General features: G+C 42.4%; 1 pseudogene; it reads right to left on the bottom strand.

The window, feature by feature from the left end:
• Positions 1–256: 256 nt before the first annotated feature.
• LOC110500270 lies at positions 257–8,761 on the bottom strand (annotated as a pseudogene).
• Between the last annotated feature and the right edge of the window lie 5,384 nt (positions 8,762–14,145).

Below are 14,145 nucleotides of genomic sequence, written 5' to 3'. Positions count from 1 at the left end.
GATTAAACGATTCATGTCTCATTTCCTATGGGTGTGAGGGGACTTGATCATCAAAAGAATAGCTATTTTCTCTTAGAAAATATGCAAAGGTGGTATGTGTAACAGCTGTTTAAGGCTCAGTGTCCTTACAACAGATCCAATATTGTACGTTCTGGGCTGGAACAAAAACCTGCACATACTGCAGCTCTCAAGGACCAGGGTTGGCCATCCCAGGGTAGTAGCGAGAGATCTCTCGGTTGGCAGTCTCTCCTGGGTGTGTCTTCTTGCCCTCGGGGGTGACACCCAGAGTGAAGGGGGCTTTGATGTTCTACCTGTCCCGCTCTGCCTCCTCATCTTCATCATATGGCTCTTCATCATCATCCTCCTCATCACTGTGGTGGGGGTTAGAGTGCACTGACGCCGAGGGGGAGGGGGGCACAGAGAGAGAGAGAGAGAGAGAAAGAGAGAGAGAGAGACAAATGATTCATGTCTCTGGACAAACCACAGCGCAACTGCACCTGTACAATACATGCAACATACAAACCGTGAACACATGAGCAGAGAGAGAGAGAAACAGGGAGAGGTTGTTTTACTCAAGAAGGAACCTTCTCCGCTGTGCAATGCGGTTTCCGAGCCGGTCACGGGTGCACCTCAGCCACGCTCAAGGTACTAAACGATATCATAACCGCCATCGATAAAATACAGTACTGTGCAGCCGTCTTCATCGACCTGGCCAAGGCTTTCGACTCTGTCAATCACCATATTCTTATCGACAGACTCAGTAGCCTCGATTTTTCTAATGACTGCCTTGCCTGGTTCACCAACTACTTTACAGACAGAGTTCAGTGTGTCAAATCGGAGGGCACGTTGTCTGGTCCTCTGGCAGTCTCTATGGAGGTACCACAGAGTTCAATTCTCGGGCCGACTCTTTTCTCTGTATATATCAATGATGTTGCTCTTGCTGCGGGCGATTCCCTGATCCACCTCTACGCAGACGACACCATTCTGTATACTTCTGGCCCTTCTTTGGACACTGTGCTATCAAACCTCCAAACGAGCTTCAATGCCATACAACACTCCTTCCGTGGCCTCCAACTGCTCTTAAACGCTAGTAAAACCAAATGCATGCTTTTCAACCGTTCGCTGCCTGCACCCGCACGCCCGACTAGCATCACCACCCTGGATGGTTCCGACCTAGAATATGTGGACATCTATAAGTACCTAGGTGTCTGGCTAGACTGCAAACTCTCCTTCCAGACTCATATCAAACATCTCTAATCCAAAATCAAATCTAGAGTCGGCTTTCTATTTCGCAACAAAGCCTCCTTCACTCACACCGCCAAACTTACCCTAGTAAAACTGACTATCCTACCGATCCTCGACTTCGGCGATGTCATCTACAAAATAGCTTCCAATACTCTACTCAGCAAACTGGATGCAGTTTATCACAGTGCCATCCGTTTTGTTACTAAAGCACCTTATACCACCCACCACTGCGACCTGTATGCTCTAGTCGGCTGGCCCTCGCTACATGTTCGCCGCCAGACCCACTGGCTCCAGGTCATCTACAAGTATATGCTAGGTAAAGCTCCGCCTTATCTCAGTTCACTGGTCACGATGGCAACACCTACCCGTAGCACGCGCTCCAGCAGGTGTATCTCACTGATCATCCCTAAAGCCAAAACCTCATTTGGCCGCTTTTCCTTCCAGTTCTCTGCTGCCTGCGACTGGAACGAATTTCAAAAATCTCTGAAGTTGGAGACTTTTATCTCCCTCACCAACTTTAAACATCTGCTATCTGAGCAACTAACCGATCGCTGCAACTGTACATAGTCCATCGGTATATAGCCCACCCAATTTACCTACCTCATCCCCATACTGTTTATATTTCATTTACTTTTCTGCTCTTTTGCACACCAGTATCTCTACCTGCACATGTTCATCTGATCATTTATCACTCCAGTGTTAATCTGCTAAATTGTAATTATTCACTCCTATGGCCTATTTCTTGCCTACCTCCTCATGCCTTTTGCACACAATGTATATAGATTCTTTTTTTTTTCTACTGTTATTGACTTGCTTATTGTTTATTGTTTACTCCATGTGTAACTCTGTGTTGTTGTCTGTTCACACTGCTATGCTTTATCTTAGCCAGGTCGCAGTTGCAAATGAGAACTTGTTCTCAACTAGCCTACCTGGTTAAATAAAGGTGAAATAAATCAAATAAAATAAAAATGTAAATGTAAAAAAGGAAGTGCTCAGAAAACAGTAGTAACAGATTGGACAAATACCAAAGGATGTCTTGTCATTTACTAAACTCCCGGTCCACTATGTAGATTCCTGAGAGGAGCGGGACAGGTACGGTACCAGTGAGACGCAGGAATAATGTATTCCATTCTATTATAAACAGAGTATTTATTCTATTCTAAACTGCTGACTTGAAGTAGGGGCTATAAAAAGAGAGTCACTCCGTTCTTCTGGGTTTTCGGGGAACTCCCCAAATATATCAGAGCTCTTCCATAAGAGGTCAATCAAACTATGCACTGATTTGGTTATGAAACTGAAGAGGTGTGTGTACGCATGTTCTGTACATACCGCATGTTCCTCCAAAAAGCAGCCGAAGCCAGACAGGTTGGTGGTCACACTGGGTATCCCCCATCACAGTACGCTCAGCTGGGGAACAATAACAACTACAACATAATAGTGCACCCACACATCATACAACACTCCACACACATGAAGGAATACACAAAAACACAGACATAAACATTAGCCAGAGAAAACCAAAGTGATGGAGTTTATGTTTGCAGGCTGTGTAAGTGTGACAGGTCACCTGGTGTGTATCCCCAGAGCTCGTAGTAAGAAGGGAAGACCCCCAGGCGACAGCCTCATACAAACTCCCCATTGTCCATAGGAAGCTGGAGACTGGTGGGGGACAGGAACTCTGGGTGGAACACTATCTGATACTATCAGGAAACATGTCTGTTAGTACCATTTAGAATAAAATATAGATCAACACTACACTGGCTATACTGTATGCTCCAAGGGTCCTCTGTAGCTCAGTTAGTAGAGCATGGCGCTGGCAACACTAGGATAGTGGGTTCGATTTCCAGGACCAAACATATGTCAAATCTATGCACGCATGACTGTAAGTAACTAAGGATAAAAGTGTCTGCTAAATGGCATATACTGTATACTCTAATGCAGGGGTTCCCTAACTTTTTGGTTCGTGACCCACCAATTGAACAGTCTTTTGAGCTGCAACCCACCATAAGTGTTGTGCGGTGAAAAGACATACACAGACTAAAGAATAAGTCAAACATATTCTCGTGGCAGCGGAGAGGAAATTTCAAAGCTGATCTCTTGCAATTCCACACACCCTGCCATGGAGCTAAAAGAAAATGTTGCCGTTTTAAAGCCAATTTCCTGAAATTCTATACAGTTTGCCATGGCTAATGGTTTGTTCAATGCTCAAACATTATAACAAAGTCAATGGGGGCCTAATTGTCTAGCTTTTATTTAATTGATTGTAAATTCTCAACAATTATAAGTTATTTTAGAAAAATGTGTAAGTCAATTATCTTTTCCACATACTTTCTATTTGATTTTAGTCTTTTAAGTTTACAATGAAAGCGTTTTTCCATACCAATGTCATCCCGACCAACAGTTTGGGAACCACTGCTCTAATGGAAGAAAAAAAAACACTTTGATAGTACCTTACATAAAAGCAACAGGTATTGCTTATCATAAGCACGCATGAGCCTTTATGATACTTTCTATATTGTCAATGTCTCGGCTGCCAGACCTTCTCCAGACAATTCTTCAACTGGTTTAACACAATAAACGAGGCAAAACATTATCATAAAACAAACACGGACATCGAACGAACATCCTGCAGACCTTGACTCGGTCAGTGCGAGCGCTGAGGAGGCCGATGCGTCTCACGTTGGCCAGGATGGGGTCAGAGGTGTCATCCCGCACGCTGTGAGTGGTCACTGGAGGAAGGGTGTGTCTCTGCAGAGAGAGAGAGACAGACAGAGTACAGTGTGTGTGTGTGTGTGTGTGTGTGTGTGTGTGTGTGTGTGTGTGTGTGTGTGTGTGTGTGTGTGTGTGTGTGTGTGTGTGTGTGTGTGTGTGTGTGTGTGTGTGTGTGTGTGTGTGTGTGTGTGTGTGTGTGTACGTGCATGCAAGTGCATGTGCTGTGACTGCGTCATCAGTGTGCACGTGCCTTGAGCAGTAAACACGGCGCGTATCAACATCTATAAGTCACTGATCCATGACTAATAACCTTTACGGGTAGACATCAGGAATATGGATCTGAAGAAGAATATCTATCCATTGGCCTAATGATATTTAATTATTCTCTTCTCTTGGGATTACCCTCAAAAGAAACACAAGCCTTTCTCCCAGAAGATATTAATTTGCTTGTAAAAGAGTTGCTGAAGAGACAGTAATGTGAAAAACATGTCACAAGTGAACAGGCTGCTACATCTCACGTCAGCTCTGAGGCGTAAGAACTTAGCAGACATGCAAAGCCATTTGTCACCCTAACCACTGTGTGAATGCAGCAAAAGTGCAGACAGACAAGTAATTCTGCACTGGTCCATCTCAGGGCCAACGGAAACAGCAACGGCCACCATCTGTCCACCAATCAAACACCTGTGTCATCCTTTTAACGCCTGAACACGTGTGACATGAATAAATCTATGTGACAACGCCATGGTTATTGGCACTTTGCTATTAAACACTGCAACACCATCCAATCTATTGGCCCATGGCCTGGTGTTATGGAGGTTCAATGATTCACGCTGGGCTGTATAACTGCAGGGTCCATTCATTCATGGTTTTAGCACCAGGTGTCCCCCAGTCCCATTCTGAATTGATCACCTTACAGGGTCATAGCTCACATTGATCCTATCGGCCCATTCTACCGCGTCAATATTTAGTTACTCCATTCAGGAAACAGCAGGGTACAACGTGTGGGGATTCTCTGGACGATACATCACTTTATTACCTTGTTGTCCAGTTTTCTCTGTCTTTCTACCACTCTGGTCTCACACCCCAACTCTGTTTTATTTGATGTTCATCATACAAATGTCTATACGCCAGTCTTTTAATCATAGTGTAGACCTGACCCAATCTACAATTTGGTGACTGTCAGCATTCTCAACAACCTAACACTTAATGGCTTTATTACTGTGTATAATGCACTTCTTACAACTATTCTATTCTATAACCTTTACCGCAGTATATTTCATACATGATCTGTCTCTTCAACTCCTACCTGTGTGGCAGAGATGGCTCTCTTCGTGACGGTGAAGTCGTCTCGGTCCAGGATGGTGTCCAATACAGGGATGTCTCCTCTGAAGACATCATGAGGTCATCAGCAGGTCAGAAAAGCAACACTCAAGTAATCACATTAGAACCCGCATTGACAAGCCCTTCATTAACACGGAAGCTCGTTCCACACTTTGGTAACGTGGAAGACCCAAAGGTCGCACACCATCCCTATGAATTGACCCCCCCCCCAACCATTTGTTTTATACACTGCTGCTACTAGCTGTTTATTATCTATGTATAGTTACTTCACCCCTACCTACATGTACAAATTACCTCAACTAAGCTGTACCCCTTCTCACTGACTGGCACCCCTGTATATAGACTATTGGTAGTTATTGTTATTTTATTGTGTTACTTTTTATTATTTTTTATTTTAATTTCTTTGGTAAATATTTTCTTAACTCTTCTTGAACTGCACTGTTGGTTAAGGGCTTGTAAAGTAAGCGTTTCAGGGTAAGGTCTACACTCGTTGCATTCGGCGCATGTGACAAATAACATTTGATTTGATTTGATTTGAAGTGCAGCCTTAGTTCAGTCATAACAAAAGCCTGCTAAGGATTTCCTGGCTAAATGGTAGGGTTGTCAAATAGAGGGGTGTTACACTGATATGACATACAGTACAGGTCTGGCGAATACACTGGTGGAAGAGAGACTATATTTTTTAAATTGTTTTTAATTAACTTACTTTAACAAAGCCTCGTAAAGCCTCTTGCCAAACGTACAGTATCTTTCACAGTGTCCCTGTCAGAGAGAGATACATACAGTAGATAATGAGCAAACTGTTTGAGATTGAACATGTTAATAGGAACCATGTTGGCAACTCGAGTTCCAAGGCAAAATTCTAAGAAGAATTCAAATTCAAATGTTATTCTTATTCAATGATTGGTGCCAACATTGCAGACATTTTGCAGAACTCCATGAGGTGTACCATTGTGGGTTGCAGAGACGTACCAGAGCTGTTTGCATACCGCCTGTCCCTTCAGCATCTCCACGTTAAAGTTGTTGGTCTTGGCTGGCATGATGAAGAAAACCACCACTGTGACGTCATTCTTGTGCACCTGGGAGAGAAGGAAAAAAGCATAAATGAGATGAAGAAGTAAGGATTAAACTGTAATTTTGTTTTGAGAGAGACCAGTAGAAGTGCAGTATGGATTAGAGGCCCATTATTTTGACTATTTTCTACTTTGCAGAATAATAGTGCAGACATCAAAACTATGACAGAACACATATGGGATCATGTAGTAACCAAAAAAGTGTTAAACAAATCAAAATATTATTTTATATTTGAGATTCTACAAAGTAGCCAGCATTTGCCTTGATGACAGCTTTGCACACTCTTGGCATTCTCTCAGCCAGCTTCATGAGGTAGTCATTCGGAATGCATTTCAATTAACAGGTGTTAAACGTTAATTTGTGGAATTTCTTTCCATCTTAATGCGTTTGAGCCAATCAGTTGGGTTGTGACAAGGTAGGGGTGGTATACAGAAGACAGCCCTATTTGCTAAAAGACCAAGTCCATATTATGGCAAGAACAACTCAAATAAGCAAAGAGAAATGACAGTCCATCATTACTTAGTTGATGGCAGAGTGAAGGAAAAGCAGCCAACAAGTGCTCAGCATATGTGGGAACTCCTTCAAGACTGCTGGAAAAGCATTACAGGTGAAGCTGGTTGAGAAAATGCCAAGAGTGTGCAAGCTATCATCAAGGCAAAGGGTGGCCACTTTAAAATAGCATTGAATAAAATATATATTTTGATATGTTTAACACTTTTTTGGTTACTACATGATTCCATATGTGTTATTCCATAGTTTTGATGTCTTCACTTTTATTCTACAATGTAGAAAAAAGTAGAAATAAAGAAAAACCCTTGAATGAGTAGGTGTGTCTAAACTTTTGACTGGTACTGTAGTTAGCAGTATATTGGATAACAAACTTGAAAACATAATAAGGACTTAATTATTACCCATAGAAGTGTCCCCTGATATATTCCTGAATCGGACCCTGGTTGGTGGAGTGAAAGTTCTGGGAACTCGTGCATGGCTGAGAACTTCTTGATGTTCAATCCGTTCGGCATCACCATATCTGTGGACAGCAGCTCTCTCCAGACAGTAGCGATGGTAGACCTGCCCCTCACCAGCCTCCTCGTCTATGTTGAGCTGACAGGGGCACATCAGAAATCAACACAAGAGTCAGTAATATGTCATTATTAAGAGATAACTATTGTGTATTTACCAATTGTCATGTACATTCTAAGTAAATATCAGTTAAATACTGAATGAAACCTGTGATTAAAACTCTTTCAAATGTTCTACACTAACTATTATTGGGGCTATGGGGTTCATTTTGAGTTTGACAAATGTTTGAAGTAGGATCTCCCTTGAGTAACCTGTCTGCCAGCGAGGAGGAGGCTTCCTGTTCCTCCCCATAATGAGAAGCTGCTGTCAATTACCCAGCCTGCTCAGTGAATGACCTTTAGGTCCACAATGACCTTTTTACACTTAGCCTGAGGGCCAATTACAGTACCATACAACCAGCGCAAACACAACACAGACCCATAGCTCACTGACACACAGGGGAGACACTGGGAGAAACTCTAAATCTAACAAAAACACCTGACTCTGTGACGAGCAAAACATTTTCTGAGGCATTTGAATAACAAAGCCACAGACCTATAGCTCACTGACGCACTGGAGAGATACTGGAAAAAACAAAACTCAAACTAACTCAAACAACGCTTAATGTATTATTACCCCAACATTGTTAAAGCTGAAAACATTTGTGAGGAATTTAAATAACAAACGTTTATAGGTTTGTGTGTGTGCGTGTGTGGCCTCTTTACCTTGTCCAATTTGTTGTAGAAGTCCACATTTCCGGCACAGAGGTATTGTCCCAACAGAGTGGCATGGGTTGTGAAGATGGTTGCCAAGGGAATCTTCCGCAAGCGACAGAGAATAAGTCCTCCCCCTGCCTGTCACTCGTGGAAATGGTCGAGGACATTGGGCGAGTCTCCAAGCTGGTCGGTTAACTAGGAATGAAAGCAACGAATTACTGATGATTAGCTCTATCATCTCATATTACCCAAGAGGGTGAATATGTTTTGAGTAAAAAGAAGTAGGCTACTGTATCATTTATTTTTAAAGGTATCTGACATTAAAGTATTCACATCGAGCAGATATCCGTGACTTCAAAAATAAACCCATACAGCAATCTTTAAACCTCTTTCAGAGTATTTTTCACAGCATCCTTAACAAGCTGACAAATTACCTCTTAAAGAACCAGGCAACCATGGATCCAAAAACGTTTGCCTCACTGTCATGGGCGGGCATACCGATAACCCCAGGTGTCCCACAGATCCCCCTTCCATCGGTCCAGGTTCCAGGCTGCTGACCCCGTGTCAAATAGGACCACATAGGGACTGCCCTCGATCAGCCAGCGCCCAAAGTCAACCTAAAACATACAGCACAATCCCAACATAAGGGAAAGATATATGTGGTTCTAGAAGACAGTACCAACCAACACGAGTCCCACAATCACAGTATCAAACACATGGGGCAAAGCTGAAATACCACTAAATAATAGTTTCTGAAGCTGCTGATGTATTTGTTTGTCTCTGATCCTGGAGATGGTGTTTTGTCTGCCAACTTGGGGATTCATCATCTCTAACTAACTCCATTGGCGTTAACAGTGTCGGCCTACTTCTGTAGAAGTGTATGTCTGCCCTCTTCTGGACAGAAAGTACTACTACAGGATTGTGTATTCTCCACTTGCATGTCCCACCTATAGAATAGAATAGAAAATAAGATAATATAATACATCTGTAGTAGAGTACCAGGCAGCCGTTGTCAATAAAGGCCCACATAGCTTTCTTGATGGCTGGGTTTTGGGGTCTCACACTGCTCCACCTGGGTCTTGAAATTGTGTTCGTAAAACGAACCCATCATGAATAAGTTCTCCCCCCATTCATCCACTGTTATCTTGGCCTTGGTCTGGATCACTGTGTGGATCCCACAAACTTTCTAACTTGTGACTTGTTATGACACACATAAGGGGTGTGTCCACATATTAAGATATAGTTCTGCATGATATTGTGTATTTTGCACAATTAATAGTCTGGAATTAACAAAAACAAAGACCATGATATAAATAACAAACTTGAAACTTGAAAATGCTGCATAAAAGATAAGTTACAGTCAAATATTTGTGAAGAGGACCATCAACAATCAGAAACCCCTGTATTACGTTTGCACAACATGATAGGTGCATAAGACGTTTCCCTGATGCCAAATACATATACATGATAAGCAGTGTTGGGGAAGTTACTCTTAAAATATAGTTTACCAAGCTACCAATTACTTCACTCTGGAAGAATTTAAGCTAGACAAAGAACCATATACTTTACTTAACTAAATTAACTTTGAAAAAGCCTTTCACTACGTCCAAACTACTTTGTGAAACATTATCATGTCTATGTCTGAAATGTCACAGACTACAAATTGCAAGAACAGATCACTTTGGGGTCATATGTTAACAGAATGTGTCATTTAGCCTATTAAATACATAAACACCCCTATTTTATTTCCTTTTTGCAAATAAAAGTAGTGTGTAGCTCCAGTAGTTAGCTAAATCGCTACATGAAAAAAAAAACACTACCAAGATTTGAATTCAGTTCAACTACCACCAAGCTATTGCAAAATGTAGTTACATTAAAACTGTATTTGTCACATGCACCAAATACAAAAGATGTAGACCATACTGCGAAATGCGTACTTACAAGCACTTAACCAACAATGCAGTTGAAAAAAAATAGAGTTAAGAAAACATTTACTAAATTAACGAAAGTAAAAAAATGTAAAATTAACACAATAAAACAACAAGAATGATGCTACAGTGGGGCAAAAAAGTATTTAGTCAGCCACCAATTGTGCAAGTTCTCCCACTTAAAAAGATGAGAGAGACCTGTAATTTTCATCATATGTACACCTTAACTATTACAGACAAAATGAGGGAAAAAAATCCTGAAAATCACATTGTAGGATTTTTAATGAATTTATTTGCAAATTATGGTGGAAAATAAGTATTGGATCTTCTCACATCCAAATATGCCACTGGAGTTCAGTTGGACTCAACACACATCCCATGGTCCCATTTCGTCACTCCAAGAAGTCCACTGTCCAGGCAGCCTACTTTTTGTGATTGAATCTGACCCTCGTCTTTGAACAGAAAGTCAACATTCCCTGGCTGCATGCACGGGACTGAAGTCCACACACACAGACATCAAGAGTAATGTTTTGACAAAGCCAATAGTGAGCAAAGGTGGAAAATATACAGATATAGGATCTTAATTTGAGCCAGTTTATGGGGGTTGAGCCAATTTTTATGGGGGTTGAGCCAATTTTTATGGGGGTTGATATGTTTTTGGTTACTGGAAATAACAAACTTTAAAAGCATTTTTAAAACTCAAATACACCACAGGTTTGCATTTCCTACTGTGCAGGACAATTCTCAGCAACAAAAGAGTGATCAAATGAAGATCCTACATCCTTTATAAATCAAAGTTTTACAGTCATTATTTTGTGTTTTCCCTAGCCTTAAACAGTACGCCAAATTCATGATATAAAAAAAATACTCATTCATATTGTATTTTTTACATAAAAATGCTAATGTTTATTATTTATATTATGAATTTGACCCTACTATTTATAGGGCTACGGTTCCTTTTTCAAGCAATGTAGACTATATTAGGACTCCTGGAGTTTTATTATCATGCATATCATATGTCTGCAATTAAGGGACCTCGACATTAATTACAAAAGCCTAAATAATGACACAAATTACACTTTTGTTTTGAAACAATAGTTTATGTTAGGGAAAAAAACTGTCATTGCGACAAAAACAAAACCCAGGTAGACTACAGTTACTTTCTGCTGCTGATCACGCATAATTATGTGACGCAATGTTTGCTTGAACTTTGCTTCTCCTCGTTCAGTGGCAGCCAAGTGTTAGGGCTGGGCAGTGTATCAACACATTGAAACCTGACCTCGCTCTTAATCCATGTTCAGTCCATGTAGCCTTTTCAAGCGAACCAACATCAAATCAAATCAAATCAAACAGGTCTTTGACCTTACAGTGAAATGCTTACTTACAAGCCCTTAACCAACAATGCGGTTTTACGAAAATCCCAAACAATAACAAATAATAAAAGAGCAGCAGTAAATAACAATAGTGGGGCCATGTACAAATCAAATCAAATCAAATGTATTTGTCACACACACATGGTTAGCAGATGTTAATGCGAGTGTAGCGAAATGCTTGTGCTTCTAGTTCCGACAATGCAGTAATAACCAACGAGTAATCTAACCTAACAATTCCAAGACTACTACCTTATACACACAAGTGTAAAGGGATAAAGAATATGTACATACAGATATATGAATGAGCGATGGTACAGAATGGTATAGGCAAGATGCAGTAGATGGTATCGAGTACAGTATATACGTATACATATGAGATGAGTAATGTAGGGTATGTAAACAAAGTGGCATAGTTTAAAGTGGCTAGTGATACATGTATTACATAAAGATGCAGTAGATGAGATAGAGTACAGTATATATATATGTACATATGAGATGAGTAATGTAGGGTATGTAAACATTATATTAAGTAGCATTGTTTAAAGTGGCTAGTGATATATTTTACATCAATTTCCATTATTAAAGTGGCTGGAGTTGAGTCAGTGTGTTGGCAGCAGCCACTCAATGTTAGTGGTGGCTGTTTAACAGTCTGATGGCCTTGAGATAGAAGCTGTTTTTCAGTCTTTCGGTCCCTGCTTTGATGCACCTGTACTGACCTCGCCTTCTGGATGATAGCGGGGTAAACAGGCAGTGGCTCGGGTGGTTGTTGTCCTTGATGATCTTTATCGCCTTCCTGTGACATCGGGTGGTGTAGGTGTCCTGGAGGGCAGGTAGTTTGCCCCCGGTGATGCGTTGTGCAGATCTCACTACCCTCTGGAGAGCCTTATGGTTGTGGGCGGAGCAGTTGCCGTACCAGGCGGTGATACAGCCCGACAGGATGCTCTCGATTGTGCATCTGTAGAAGTTTGTGAGTGCTTTTGGTGACAAGCCAAATTTCTTCAGCGTCCTGAGGTTGAAGAGGCGCTGCTGCGCCTTCTTCACGACGCTGTCTGTGTGGGTGGACCAATTCAGTTTGTCCGTGATGTGTACGCTGAGGAACTTAAAACTTACTACCCTCTCCACTACTGTCCCATCGATGTGGATAGGGGGGTGCTCCCTCTGCTGTTTCCTGAAGTCCACAATCATCTCCTTTGTTTTGTTGACATTGAGTGTGAGGTTATTTTCCTGACACCACATTCCGAGGGCCCTCACCTCCTCCCTGTAGGCCATCTCGTCGTTGTTGATAATCAAGGGCGGTACCAGTACAGTGTTAATGTGCGGGGGGCACCGGTGTTGAGGTAATTGAGATAATTCTACATGTAGGTAGAGTAATTAAAGTGGCTATGCAAAGATAATAACAGAGAGTAGCAGCAGCGTAAGGGGGGGAAATGCAAATAGTCTGGGTAGCCATTTGATTAGCTGTTCAGGAGTCTTATGGTTTGGGTGTAGAAGCTGTTTAGAAGCCTCTTGGACCTAGACTTGGCGCTCCGGTACCGCTTGCTGTGCGGTAGCAGAGAGAACAGTCTTTGACAATTTTTAGGGCCTTCCTCTGACAACGCCTGGTATAGAGGTCCAGGATGGAAGCTTGGCCCCGGTGATGTACTGGGCCGTACACACTACCCTCTGTAGTGCCTTGCGGTCGGAGGCCGAGCAGCTGCCATACCAGGCAGTGATGCAACCATGCTCTCGATGGTGCAGCTGTAAATTCTTTTGAGGATCTGAGGACCCATGCCAAATCTTTTCAGTCTCCTGAGGGGGAATAGCTTTTGTCGTGCCCTCTTCACTACTGTCTTGGTGTGCTTGGACCATGTTAGTTTGTTGGTGATGTGGACACCAAGGAACTTGAAGCTCTCAACCTTCTCCACTACAGCCCCGTCGATGAGAATGGGGGCGTGCTCGGTCCTCCTTTCCTGTTGTCCACAATCATCTCCTTTGTCTTGATCACATTGAGGGAGAGGTTGTTGTCCTTGCACCACACGGTCAGGTCTCTGACCTCCTCCCTATAGACTGTCTCATCGTTGTCGATGATCAGGCTTTTGTGTCATCAGCAAACTTAACGATAGTGTTGGAGTCGTACCTGGCCGTGCAGTCATGAGGGAACAGGGAGTACAGGAGGGGACTGAGCACGCACCCCTGAGGGATCCCTGTGTGGAGGATCAGCGTGGCGGATGTGTTGTTACCTACCCTTACCACTTGGGGGCAGCCCATCAGGAAGTCCAGGATATAGTATAGTTGCAGAGGGAGGTGTTTAGTCCCAAGGTCCTTAGCTTAGTGATGAGCTTTGAGGGCACTATGGTGTTGAACTGTGGGCTGTAGTCAATGAATAGCATTCTCACATAGGTGTTCCTTTTGTCCAGATGGGAAAGGCAGTGTGGCATGTAATAGAGATTGCATGATCTGTGGATCTGTTGGTGCGGTATGCAAATTGGAGTGGGTCTAGGGTTTCTGGGATACTGGTGTGAGCAATGATCAGCTTTTCAAAGCATTTCATGGCTACAGACTTTAGTGCTTCGGGTCGGTCGTCATTTAGGCAGGTTACCTTAGTGTTCTTGGGAACAGGGACTATGGTGGTCTGCTTGAAACTCAGACAGGGAAAGGTTGAAAATGTCAGTGAAGACACTTGCCAGTTGGCAGCGCATGCTCGGAGTACATGTC

The sequence above is a fragment of the Oncorhynchus mykiss genome, chromosome 21 (genome assembly GCF_013265735.2).
Source record: "Oncorhynchus mykiss isolate Arlee chromosome 21, USDA_OmykA_1.1, whole genome shotgun sequence".
In the NCBI taxonomy this organism is placed as follows: domain Eukaryota; kingdom Metazoa; phylum Chordata; class Actinopteri; order Salmoniformes; family Salmonidae; genus Oncorhynchus; species Oncorhynchus mykiss.
The sequence above is the reverse complement of the archived record's forward strand: the minus strand, read 5'-3'. Positions and strand labels throughout refer to the sequence as shown.